At 35.3% G+C, this 12,683-nt stretch overlaps 1 non-coding gene across 1 annotated transcript; it reads left to right on the forward strand.

The window, feature by feature from the left end:
• Positions 1 to 9,281: 9,281 nt before the first annotated feature.
• Trnai-gau (transfer RNA isoleucine (anticodon GAU)) lies at positions 9,282 to 9,353 on the forward strand. Its single transcript has one exon. It is a non-coding gene; the product is annotated as a tRNA-Ile (tRNA).
• Positions 9,354 to 12,683: the final 3,330 nt, after the last annotated feature.

Genomic DNA, 12,683 nt, shown 5'->3' on the forward strand with positions numbered 1-12,683 from the left:
CGTGGCTTCCCATACTGGTACAGGCAGCCAGGAAACCTCATTGACTTCTCAGGGGTTGTGTCCATAGGGAAGCAGAGGGGATCCCAGACCCCCAGCCCCCCATATCACCAGCGGTGACCATTAGGGTCTTAGCCGCCAGTTTACCACAGCACTGGGGCTTAAAAGGGACACGCGGTAGGGCTGCAAGTGTAACTAGACCTCTGGAGAATCACTTCTGGGGAACAGGACCTGGCTGGCAGGCTGACAGGAGGAAGGGGGTTAAGAGCTGGAGAAGTGAAATGGCTCTGGACTGACAAGTCTGAGAGACTCCCAGGAGACGCCCTACAGAGATAGCTCTCGGCAGGTAGAGAGCAGACGCTCCGCTTGGAGGGCACAGCTCCGCCTACTGGAAGAGAAGAAGGTGGATCTCCAAGACTTTAATTTTTTTTTTTTTTTGTTGTTGTTGCTGCTGCCGATATTTTTTTTTCTCTCCTTATTCTCTCCCTGTTCCTTTCCCCCTACTCCTTCTCTCTTTCTATCCCATTTCAAGTTTTATTGTTCTTTTCATTCCCCTCTAATCTATCCCTCCCTCCATCCTTTTTTCTTTTTAACAGCACCTTCATTCCCCTACCCCCCAACTCTCATCTCAAGCATTACATCTTCCATTGCGTGTAATTGTCTAAATGCAAATAGGTGAATATCTCGAGGCTGTCTATAAGACTCCCAAATACCTAGCTACTAACAACACCCTGATCCAATTGCCCGGTAGTATCCACCTTCAGTGGAGCAATCTTCTAAAGTAGCCAAGACATACTAACCATCGTACCACCAGAGCACCCAACCTAAACATATAGTCCTAAGAACAAACAGCAAATCATTATATGCATACAGAACCTAGAAGCCTTATATGAATTGAATGAATCTGCTTTAAAGCACAACAAAGTCCAACATTTCTAGGCATAATCTCCCAACACAAAAGAGAGACAACAGAGATATACAAAGCCAAAACAAATGTATAGGAGAAAGCAGTCAAACAAAGCTGGAAAGCAACGTGAACAATATGAAAAAACAAGGGAAAAAAGGGTTACAAACAATGCAGGACAATCTAAATATACAGGAAGAAATAGAAGAAACAGAAACATGGACAGGGAAAGAAATCAAGGCATACCTAATTCAGATGGAACGGAATATTAGAGAAGACATGAGACAGCAAATCCAAGCATTGAAAGTATATTTTGAAGAGGAACTAACCACACAAATTCAATCAGTAAAGAATGAGCTTTATCAGGAGATAGAGGTGTTAAAAAAAAATCAAGCTGTAATCATAGAAATGCAAGAAACCGTAAATCAGATTAAAAGCGCTAATGAGAATATTACAAACAGACTAGATCAAGTAGAAGTCAGAACATCAGATAATGAAGACAAAGTTTATCAACTTGAAAAGAATATAGTCAACACAGAAAAGATGTTGAAATCTCACGAGCAATCTATCCAAGAGATATGGGATCTTATCAAAAGACCAAATTTGAGAGTCATTGGGATAGAAGAAGGCACAGAGAATCAGTCCAAAGGAATGGATAGCTTACTAAGGGAGATAATACTAGAAAACTTCCCAGAGATGAAAGATGGAATGGATTGCCAAATCCTGGAAGCTTACAGGACCCCAAACATCCAAAACCATAACAGACCAACTCCAAGACACATAATTATGAAGATAGCTAACATACAGGACAAGGAGAGAATACTAAAAGCTAGGAGCGAAAGGAGGCAGATTACATTTAGGGGTAAACCAATTAGGTTAATGACTGATTTTTCATCACAGACTTTGAAAGCGAGAAGATCCTGGAACAACGTATTTCAAACACTAAAAAATAATGGATTCCAACCAAGAATACTGTATCCAGCAAAACTAAGCTTCAGATTTGACAATGAAATTAAAATATTTCATGATAAACAAAAGCTAAAAGAATTCGCAGCCAGAAAACCAGCACTGCAAAGCATGTTGAGCAAAATACTACAAGAAGAGGAATTGAAAAATAGCGCCCAAAACTAACAGTGGGAGGTATCTCAGTAAAGGGGGAGAAAAATAACCAAAGAGGGAAAACTAGCCAATCTAAAATAAATAAATAAATAAACATGACTGGAAGTACAAACCATATTCCAATTGTAACCTTAAATGTTAATGGCTTAAATTCACCAATCAAGAGACATAGGCTGGTAACCTGGATTAAAAAAACAAATCCAACAATATGCTGCCTTCAGGAGACTCATATGATAGGAAAAGACATACACAGACTGAAGGTGAAAGGTTGGGAAAAATCATACCACTCACATGGCCCTCGGAAGCAAGCAGGAGTGGCCATTCTCATATCGAATAAAGTCAACTTCAAACCTAAGGTAATCAAAAGGGATAAAGAAGGACACTATATACTGTTAAAAGGAACCATCCACCATCAAGACATAACAATTATCAATTTGTATGCACCAAACAATGGTGCTGCAACGTTCATAAAACAAACTCTCCTCAAGTTCAAGAGTCAAATAGACCACAACACAATAATTATGAGGGACTTCAACACACCACTCTCGCCATTGGACAGATCCTCTAGACAAAAGCTGAACAAAGAAACTATAAAACTCAATAACGCAATCAATAACCTAGACTTAACCGACATATATAGAATATATCAACCATCATCAAGTGGATACACATTCTTCTCAGCAGCACATGGATCCTACTCAAAGATAGACCATATATTATGCCATAGGGCGACTCTCAGTAAATATAAAGGTGTGGAGATAATACCATGCACCATATCTGACCATAATGGAATGAAACTGGAAATCAACGATAAAAGAAGGAAGGAAAAATCCTGCATCACCTGGAAAATGAACAATATGTTACTGAATGAACAATGGGTTACAGAAGATATAAAGGAGGAAATCAAAAAATTCCTAGAGATAAACGACAATACAGACACAACATACTGGAATCTATGGGACATAATGAAAGCAGTTTTAAGAGGGAAATTCATTTCCTGGAGTTCATTCCTCAAAAAAATAAAAAAACCAACAAATAAATGAACTCACACTACATCTTAAAACCTTAGAAAAGGAAGAGCAAAACAACAGCAAATATAGCAGAAGACAAGAAATAATTAAAATCAGAGCAGAAATCAACGAAATTGAAACAAAAAAAAAAAATTGAAAAAATTGATAAAACTAAAAGTTGGTTCTTTGTTTTTTTTTTTTTTTTTTTTTTAATATTTATTTATTAGTTCTCGGCGGACACAACATCTTTGTATGTGGTGCTGAGGATCGAACCCGGGCCGCACGCACACCAGGCGAGCGCGCTACCGCTTGAGCCACATCCCCAGCCCCAGAAGTTGGTTCTTTGAAAAAATAAATAAGATTGACAGACCCTTAGCCATGTTAACGAAGAGAAGAAGAGAGAGAACGCAAATTACAAACATACGGGATGAAAAAGGCAATATCACAACAGACACTACAGAAATACAGAAGATAATTAAAAAGTATTTTGAAACCCTATATTCCAATAAAATAGAAGATAGTGAAGATATCGATAAATTTCTTAAGTCATATGATCTGCCCAGATTGAGTCAGGAAGACACACACGATTTAAACAGACCAATAACAAAAGAAGAAATTGAAGAGGCCATCAAAAGACTACCAACTAAGAAAAGCCCGGGACCGGACGGGTATACAACAGAGTTTTACAAAACCTTCAAAGAAGAATTAATACCAATACTTTTCAAGCTATTTCAAGAAATAGAAAAAGAAGGACCTCTTCCAAATTCATTCTATGAGGCCAACATAACCCTGATCCCAATACCAGGCAAAGACACTTCAAAGAAAGAAAACTGTAGACCAATATCTCTAATGAACTTAGATGCAAAAATTCTCAATAAAATCCTGGCGAATCGAATGCAAAAGCATATCAAAAAAATTGTGCACCATGATCAAGTAGGATTTATCCCTGGGATGCAAGGCTGGTTCAATATATGGAAATCAATAAATGTTATTCACCACATCAACAGACTTAAAGATAAGAACCATATGATCATCTCGATAGATGCAGAAAAAGCATTTGACAAAGTACAGCATCCCTTTGTGTTCAAAACACTAGAAAAACTAGGGATAACAGGAACTTACCTCAACATTGTAAAAGCTATATATGCTAAGCCTCAGGCTAACATCATTCTAAATGGAGAAAAACTGAAGGCATTCCCTCTAAAATCTGGAACTAGACAGGGATGCCCTCTCTCACCACTTCTATTCAATTTAGTTCTTGAAATACTAACCAGAGCAATTAGACAGACAAGACATTAAAGGCATAAAAATAGAAAAAGAAGAACTTAAATTATCGCTATTTGTGGATGAGATGATAATATACTTAACAGACCCAAAAGGGTCTACAAAGAAACTGCTAGAGTTAATAAATGAATTCAGCAAAGTGGCAGGATATAAAATCAACACGCATAAATCAAAGGCATTCTTGTATATCAGCAACAAAAATTCTGAAATGGAAATGAGGAAAACCATTCCATTCACAATATCCTCAAAAAAAAAAAATAAAATACTTAGGAATAAACCTAACAAAAGAGGTGAAAGATTTATACAATGAAAACTACAGAACCCTAAAGAGAGAGAGAGAAGAAGATCTTAGAAGATGGAAAAATGTACCCTGTTCATGGATAGGAAAGAGCTAACATTATGAAAATGGCAATATTACCCAAAGTTCTCTACAGGTTTAATGGGATGCCAATCAAAATCCCAATGGCATTTCTTGTAGAAATAGAGAAAGCAATCATGAAATTCATATGGAATAACAAAAGACCCCGAATAGCAAAAACAATTCTAAGCAGGAAGTGTGAATCTGGAGGTATAGCGATACCAGATTTCAAACTGTACTACAAAGCAATAGTAACAAAAACAGCGTGGTACTGGTACCAAAACAGGCAGGTGGATTAATGGTACAGAATAGAGGACACAGAAAACAATCCACAAAATTACAACTTTCTTATATTTGATAAAGGGGCTAAAAACATGCAATGGAGGAAGGATAGCATCTTCAACAAATGGTGCTGGGAAAATTGGAAATCCATATGCAACAAAATGAAATTGAATCCCTTTCTCTTGCCATGCACAAAAGTTAACTCAAAATGGATCAAGGAGCTTGATATCAAATCAGAGACACTGTGTCTGATAGAAGAAAAAGTTGGCTCCGATCTACATATTGTGGGGTCAGGCTCCAAATTCCTTAATAGGACGCCCGTAGCCCAAGAGTTAATAACAAGAATAAACAAATGGGACTTACTTAAACTAAAAAGTTTTTTCTCAGCAAGAGAAACAATAAGAGAGGTAAATAGGGAGCCTACATCCTGGGAACAAATCTTTACTCCTCACACTTCAGATAGAGCCCTAATTTCCAGAATATACAAATAACTCAAAAAATTAAACAATAAGATAACAAATAACCCAATCAACAAATGGGCCAAGGACCTGAACAGACACTTCTCAGAAGAGGACATACAATCAATCAATAAGTACATGAAAAAATGCTCACCATTTCTAGCAGTCAGAGAAATGCAAATCAAAACCACCCAAAGATACCATCTCACTCCGGTAAGATTGGCAGCCATTAGGAAGTCAAACAACAATAAGTGCTGGCGAGGATGTGGGGAAAAGGGTACACTTGTACATTGCTGGTGGGACTGCAAATTGGTGCGGCCAATATGGAAAGCAGTATGGAGATTCCTGGGAAAGCTGGGAATGGAACCACCATTTGACCCAGCTATTGCCCTCCTTGGACTATTCCCTGAGGACCTTAAAAGAGCATACTATAGGGATACTGCCACATCAATGATCATAGCAGCACAATTCACAATAGCTAGACTGTGGAACCAACCTAGATGCCCTTCAATAGATGAATGGATAAAAAAAAATGTGGCATCTATACACAATGGAGTATTATGCAGCACTAAAAAATGACAAAATCATGGAATTTGCAGGGAAATGGATGGCATTAGAGCAGATTATGCTAAGTGAAGCTAGCCAATCCTTAAAAAACAAATGCCAAATGTCTTCTTTGATTTAAGGAGAGCAACTAAGAACTGAACAGGGGAAAAGAGCATGAGTAAAAGATTAACATTAAACTGAGACGAGTGATGGGAGGGAAAGGGAGAGAGAAGGGAAATTGCATGGAAACGGAAGGAAACCCTCATCATTATACGAAATCACATATATGAGGTTGCGAGGGGAGAGGGGGGGGAAGGGAGAGAACGGAACAACAACAGATGAGATAGAGAGGGAAGATGGGAGGGCAGGGGAGGGGGGATATTAGGGGATAGGAAAGGCAGCAGAATACAACAGTCACTAATATGGCATCATGTAAACATTGTGAATGTGTAACTGATGTGATTCTGCAATTTGTATTTGGGGTAAAAATAGAAATGCATAACTTACTTGAATAAAATGTATGAAAGATGAAAAAAATAAAAATAAAAAATAAAAAAAATTGAGTAAATAATTTCAATGTACACTTGTAAGAAGTAAGATTTCTGATAAACTTGAATATTTCTTCATTGTCATTTGTTATCAGGGAAGTGAATACAAATCTACAAATTTAAAAAATCTCATAATACCCAATACCAAAATGCCATTAAAGATGTGAACGGACTAATTAGAAAACTGGAATCTTTATACCTTGATAGTGAGAATCTTAATTATAACTGTCTTAGTCATTTTTTTTATGGTGTGACCACAAGACCTGAAGTGAACAATTTTATACAAAGAAAAGTTTATTTGGGAGCTCACAGTTTCCAAGGACTCAGTTCATAATGGTGGACTCCACTTCTCAGGACTCAGGGCAGAAGAGTGTGGTGGAAGAAAGCAGCTGGAAACATCATGCCAGGAAGTAGAGTGGGAGATAGAGCTCTAGTCAAAAAAAAAAAAAAAAAAAAAAGACAAAATATAGACCCCATAGGCACATAACCAGTGACCCACCTTCTCCAGCTACAGCCTACCTGCTTTCAGTTACCACTCAGTTAATACCTATAAAAGGATTAATTCAATTATTGGGATAAGGCTCTCATAACCCAATCAACTCACTCCTAAATCTTCTTGCATTGTCTCACATGTGAGTATTTGGAAATACATAATAGATAAAATACAACAATAACTCAAATATTTCCAAAATTTGTTTATTTGTTATAAAGTTAAGTATCCATATATAGTGCCTAACAGTTCTACTCCCAGATATTTACTACACAGAACACATATGCTGACACAGATGTGTAGAAAAATGCTTATAGAAGATTTATTCATATTAGCACATGACTACAATAAACAAAATTTATTCATCAATAGGTGAATGAATAAAGAAGTTATGGTATAAATACAAAAATATTACTCAGCATTGAATTAGGATAAAATACTGATACAAAAAACAACATGAATGAACTTCAAAAAGATCATGTTTAAAAAATTTGATACAAAAGATTGCATGTGATTTTGTTTACATAACAGATTATCTTTTTATTTACATACATTTTATAAAATATTTCTAGAAAATGTAAATTTTGGTGAGAGAAAAAATATAAGTTGTTTTCTGGGACTAGGAATCAAAAGATGGTTGAATGTCAAAGACCAAAAGACAGTCTTTTAAGATTATGTAAATGTTCTAAAACATTTCAATGATAACTGCACAACTCTACATATTTACTAAAACTCATAGGACTGCAGATTTCAGAAGGTTTAATTTGTGTTGTCTATATTTTTTTCTAAAGCTGTTAAGTATAATTCTATGAGTTGTAAATGTGTAATACATTGATAAATGATGGGGAATACAGCAATGCACATGTAGTATTGTAACCACTATTTGCTTCAAATATTGACTTGGCTGCTTAGTTATGTGCTTTTAATTTTTTTTTTTTTTTTTTTTTTTTTGGAAATTTCAGAACTTCTGTCTACTAAAACTGTAAAATTAACTAATAGAATTCTCATCTTAAAAATTTCTAGCAGTAAATATAGGAAATAAGTCTTGTGATTTGGGATTAGGCAGATACATCTCAATATAATCTCGAAAAATGGTATTACATAAAAATATAAAACTTTTTTTTTACTAAAAGGCAATGTTACAATGAGGAAAAGACATGCCATACACCAGAATGAAATATTATCAAAACTATTTATTATAATAATAAAGTAGCACATCATGAAAAGAAGGATTAAACAAAACAAAACAACATTAACAACCACACATTGAAAATATATAATATTTCAAAGCATGTGGAGAAACTACATCATTATGTATTTTTACAGTAGGGTAAATTACTAGTATTGCTTTGGAAGTATTTTTGCGTTTTTTTTTTTTTTTTTTTTTTTAACTGAAGAAATGCACCAAGCAACTAACACCTCAATTTGAAGTAAGTAATATCTGTGTTCTTTATAGGGGAAGTTAGTATAAAAGAAAAAAAAAATTGTAAAAAGATGCTAAACATACATGTGTTTTCATCCGGATTATTCCACTTATTTACTCAAAGATGTTGAGCAAATTAATGAATTATTGTAGCTCTTAGTTTGTAAAGTGGGAAAACTATTTACTATCTTAGGAAGGTCCAAAGATTGGCCAGAGAGAAGAGGGAACAAAACTCAGGACTAGCAGCATTCTTGTCGTACATAAAAGAAAATAATTTCAATATGTTATTCATAGGCATAGAATTTTTAAAAATATGTTTTAGTTGTCAATGGACTTTTATTTTATTTATATATATGTGGTTCTGAGAATCAAACCCAGTGCCTCACACATGCCATTCAAGCTCTCTACCACTGAGTTATAATTCCAGCCAAAGCTTCTGTTTTTATCTTTCTTTCTTTTACTTTTTCTTTTCTTTTTCTTTTTTTTTTTTCAGGAAAAATAGTTAAATGTTCAAGGGGAGAATGTGGGCACTCTCAAAGGAATGAGAAATATTCTGGGGGTTCACTGCTCTTTTCCTAAAAAAAAAAAGAAAAAAACAAAAACAAAAAAACATGCTGAGGAATAGTTATGGGAAGATACATAGGAATGAGGTCACAAGACTGATCTCAAGATGGTTTATGGTGGTCTGGTCATCCTCAGGATCCTTAGAATAATTTGATCTTGATTGTATGATAAATATATAATGTTTGGGAGTTACCTAAAATATAGGTTTCTCAATATTATATACCCGGTGGCGTGCCCCGGCGCCGCTCGTGGGGGGCCCAAGTCCTTCTGATCGAGGCCCAGCCCGTGGACGGTGTGAGGCCGGTTAGCTCAGTTGGTTAGAGCTTGGTGCTGATAACGCCAAGGTCGCGGGTTCTCCCCGTACGGGCCACCAAATGCCGCAGTCTGGCTGGGCACAATTCAGGAGCCACTTGTCAAAAGAAACTAACTTTATTTTTAGAACCACACAAGATAAACAAAACAGCTCCTCAGGAAAAAACCCTCAGAACCCAACTGCCACCACCGGCTTCCCACAAGCCACACACCCCAACAACCTCTTCCTCCCACAATCCTCCTGCTCTTGAGGCCGATTGGCTGGGTCGCATGGGCGGAACCCCAAAAAAGTCCCCCAATGAGCAGCTCCGTGGTCTGAAAGGGCAGGGAAACAGCCCAATGAGCATCACCGCAGAGGAGCCAATCAGCTAGATGTTGCTGGGGCCGCTGTGAGCCAATCATCAGCTGGCAGTCTGAAAGTTTGCTGGGGCCCCTTCAGTTCATCAGCTGGCAGTCTGAAAGTTTGCTGGGGCCCCTTCGGCTGTGGCTCTCAACATTATATAATTTTTACTAATCTCTTAATTAGGTTACTAATTAATAGTATACATGTATATTTACAGATTACACAAACATTTGAGAATAACAGATCTTAGAAGAGACTGTTTTAATGAGTTCACATGCCAAGAAAAGTATGCAGAAATTGTAAATTAAAATTTTATTTCTTTATGCTTCCTTTATATCTCATTAAACCTATTTCATATTCTCTCATACCTCAAAACAACTAGTAATTGATATTTGTGGCAAGTTTCCTAAGTCACAACAATGCTGTCAAGCATATTTCCTGTATAATTTCACAAATACCTTCACAAATCTAAAGGATAAGTATTCTACATTGAACATTGATGAAATTAGAGAATGAAAAATGTTAGATTTATTCTACAGTAAGTTTGAGAGGATTCCTACCTAGGAACTGAGAAAATTGTCAGAACACACTTCTCAATTGAATTCAAGAATAATTAAATGATTGTAGCTTTTGCTCACAAAGGTGATATACTTCCCAATGCCATTAGTAGTATCATTTATGCAGGCTAAATAGTAATTATGTGGATGTGGGTCATGGTAAAACTACTGGATTAAAAGAGTTTTGTTAACACTATGATTAGTTACTAAATTGGGCCTCTGGGAATGGCAGCAGCTCTGTAGTTCATTGCTTATAATGCCACTACTAACACTACCACAACTACTGCTACTTTTGCCAGTAAAGGCATTAACTAGAATTTTAAATGTAATTACTATATACGCTCTCACAATTTCATAAGTTACACAAAGCATCTCATTAAAGACTGTGCAGAATTTTTTTCAGTTGAAGAAATGGAGTCTAAGCAAGGCAATTAATTTTCCCAAGGTCTCAAAAGATTATAATATATTAAGAGGAAATTTATTCCCATGATTTTCAGTTATTAAGTGATTGATTCATCACTTAAAGTGTATTTCCTAAAACCTAAAATTTGTAGGCTCTTAGGATTCAATGTTTTAAAACATTAAAATATCTTGCCCACATGAAATAAGTTCTCTTAACCATTGTAATATATTGCCTCCTAAGAGTCTGATGTTCAATTTTCAGCTTTTCTATTTTTACTGAAAAATAATGTATCTGAAATTCACATGACATTGCCTGGAAAACCAGAAAGCTGATTTATTTACTCTAGATGACAAAAATTGTTGATACAACTAGTATTGGTAATATATGCATATTTTTTATGTGCGAAGTTACATGAAAGAACAACTTTGATCAAAAGGATGGTGTGCATAGAGTGAAAAAACATATGCCTCATTAAAATATTTTATTAAATGCAAGAATGTGAATCCCTTTATTCTAGGGATACTTCTTTTAGGGTATTTGATAATGTATATAAAATATAGAAATATGTCTCTTTGGTTCTCTTACTTTTAAAAATCTATGTTGATATTTTTTATCTGTTGAATAGTCATTATCAAAAGTAGAAAGGTTATAATGTAATTAACTAGAATGTAAGATTTCTTACTTCCCTTTAAATTATGGTAAAATTTTAAGATACACTTTGTACTGATTGAAAGATATTATAGTCTATTAATAAAATGAAATGACATGGTATTGGTACAAAAACAGACATGTAGACCAATGGGACAGAACAGAAGACACAGAGACACACCCACATAAACAGTTATCTAATACTAGACAAAGGTGTAAAAAAAGTTCATTGGAGAAAAGATAGCCTATTCAACAATGCTTCTGGGAAAACTGGAAATCCATATGTAATAAAATAAAGTTAAACTCCTATTTCTCACTCTTTACAAAACTCAACTCAAAATGGATCAAACACTTAGGCACTAGACCTTGAGCCTAACAGAAGAAAAAGTAGGCCCAAATCCTCACCATGTTGGATTAGAAACTGACTTCTTTAAAAACACTCCTAAAGCACAAAAATAAAATCAAGAATCAATAAATAGGATGGATTCAAACTAAAAAGCTTCTTTTAAGCAAAGAAAACAATCAATAAAGTGAAGAGAGGAGCCGACAGAAGGAGAAAGTCTTTACCGCATGCACCTCAAATAGAGCATTAGTTTCCAGGATATAAAAAGAACTCATAAGACTTAAGACCAAAAAAAAAAAAAAATCCATAAATAGGCCAAGGCACTGAGCAGACACTTCACAGAAGAAGAAATATAATAGAAATACAATCAATCAACAAATATATAAAAAAGCATTCATCATCTCTAGCAAGTAGACAAATACAAATCAAAACTACTCTAAAATTTTATCTCAGTCCAGTGTGAACAGCAATTATCAAGAATAAAAAGTAAAACTAAATGTTTGTGAGGATGTGGGGGAAAAGGTACACTCATACATTGCTGGTGGGACTGCAAATTGGTGCAACCACTCTGGAAAGCAGTATGGAGATCCCTCAGAAAACTTGGAATGGAACCACCATTTGACTAAGATATCCCAATGTTTTATACCCCCAAACTTAAAATCAGCAGCTCAATTCACTATAGCTAAATTATGGAACTAACTATGTGCCCTTCAACAGGTGAATGGATAAAGAAAATGTGATATATATCCAGAGTGGAATATCACTTAGCCTTAAAATCATTAAAATTAGGGCTGAAATCAATGAAATCAAAACAAAAGAAACAATTGAGCAAATTGACAAAACAAAAACGTTGGTTATTTGAAAAAACAAATAAAATACATAAACACCTGGTCATTGAAGGAAAGAAAAAAGGAGAGAAAAAACAAATTACTAAAATACAAGATGAAGAAGGAAATATGTCTGAAACACAGAAGATAATGAAAAACTATTTTGAAAATTTGTACTCTAATAAAATATAAATTATGAAAGATATTGACAAATTTCTAGAGACATGATCTATGAAAACTGAATGAGGAGATCATACATGATTTAAA

Source organism: Callospermophilus lateralis, chromosome X (genome assembly GCF_048772815.1).
Source record: "Callospermophilus lateralis isolate mCalLat2 chromosome X, mCalLat2.hap1, whole genome shotgun sequence".
In the NCBI taxonomy this organism is placed as follows: Eukaryota; Metazoa; Chordata; class Mammalia; order Rodentia; family Sciuridae; genus Callospermophilus; species Callospermophilus lateralis.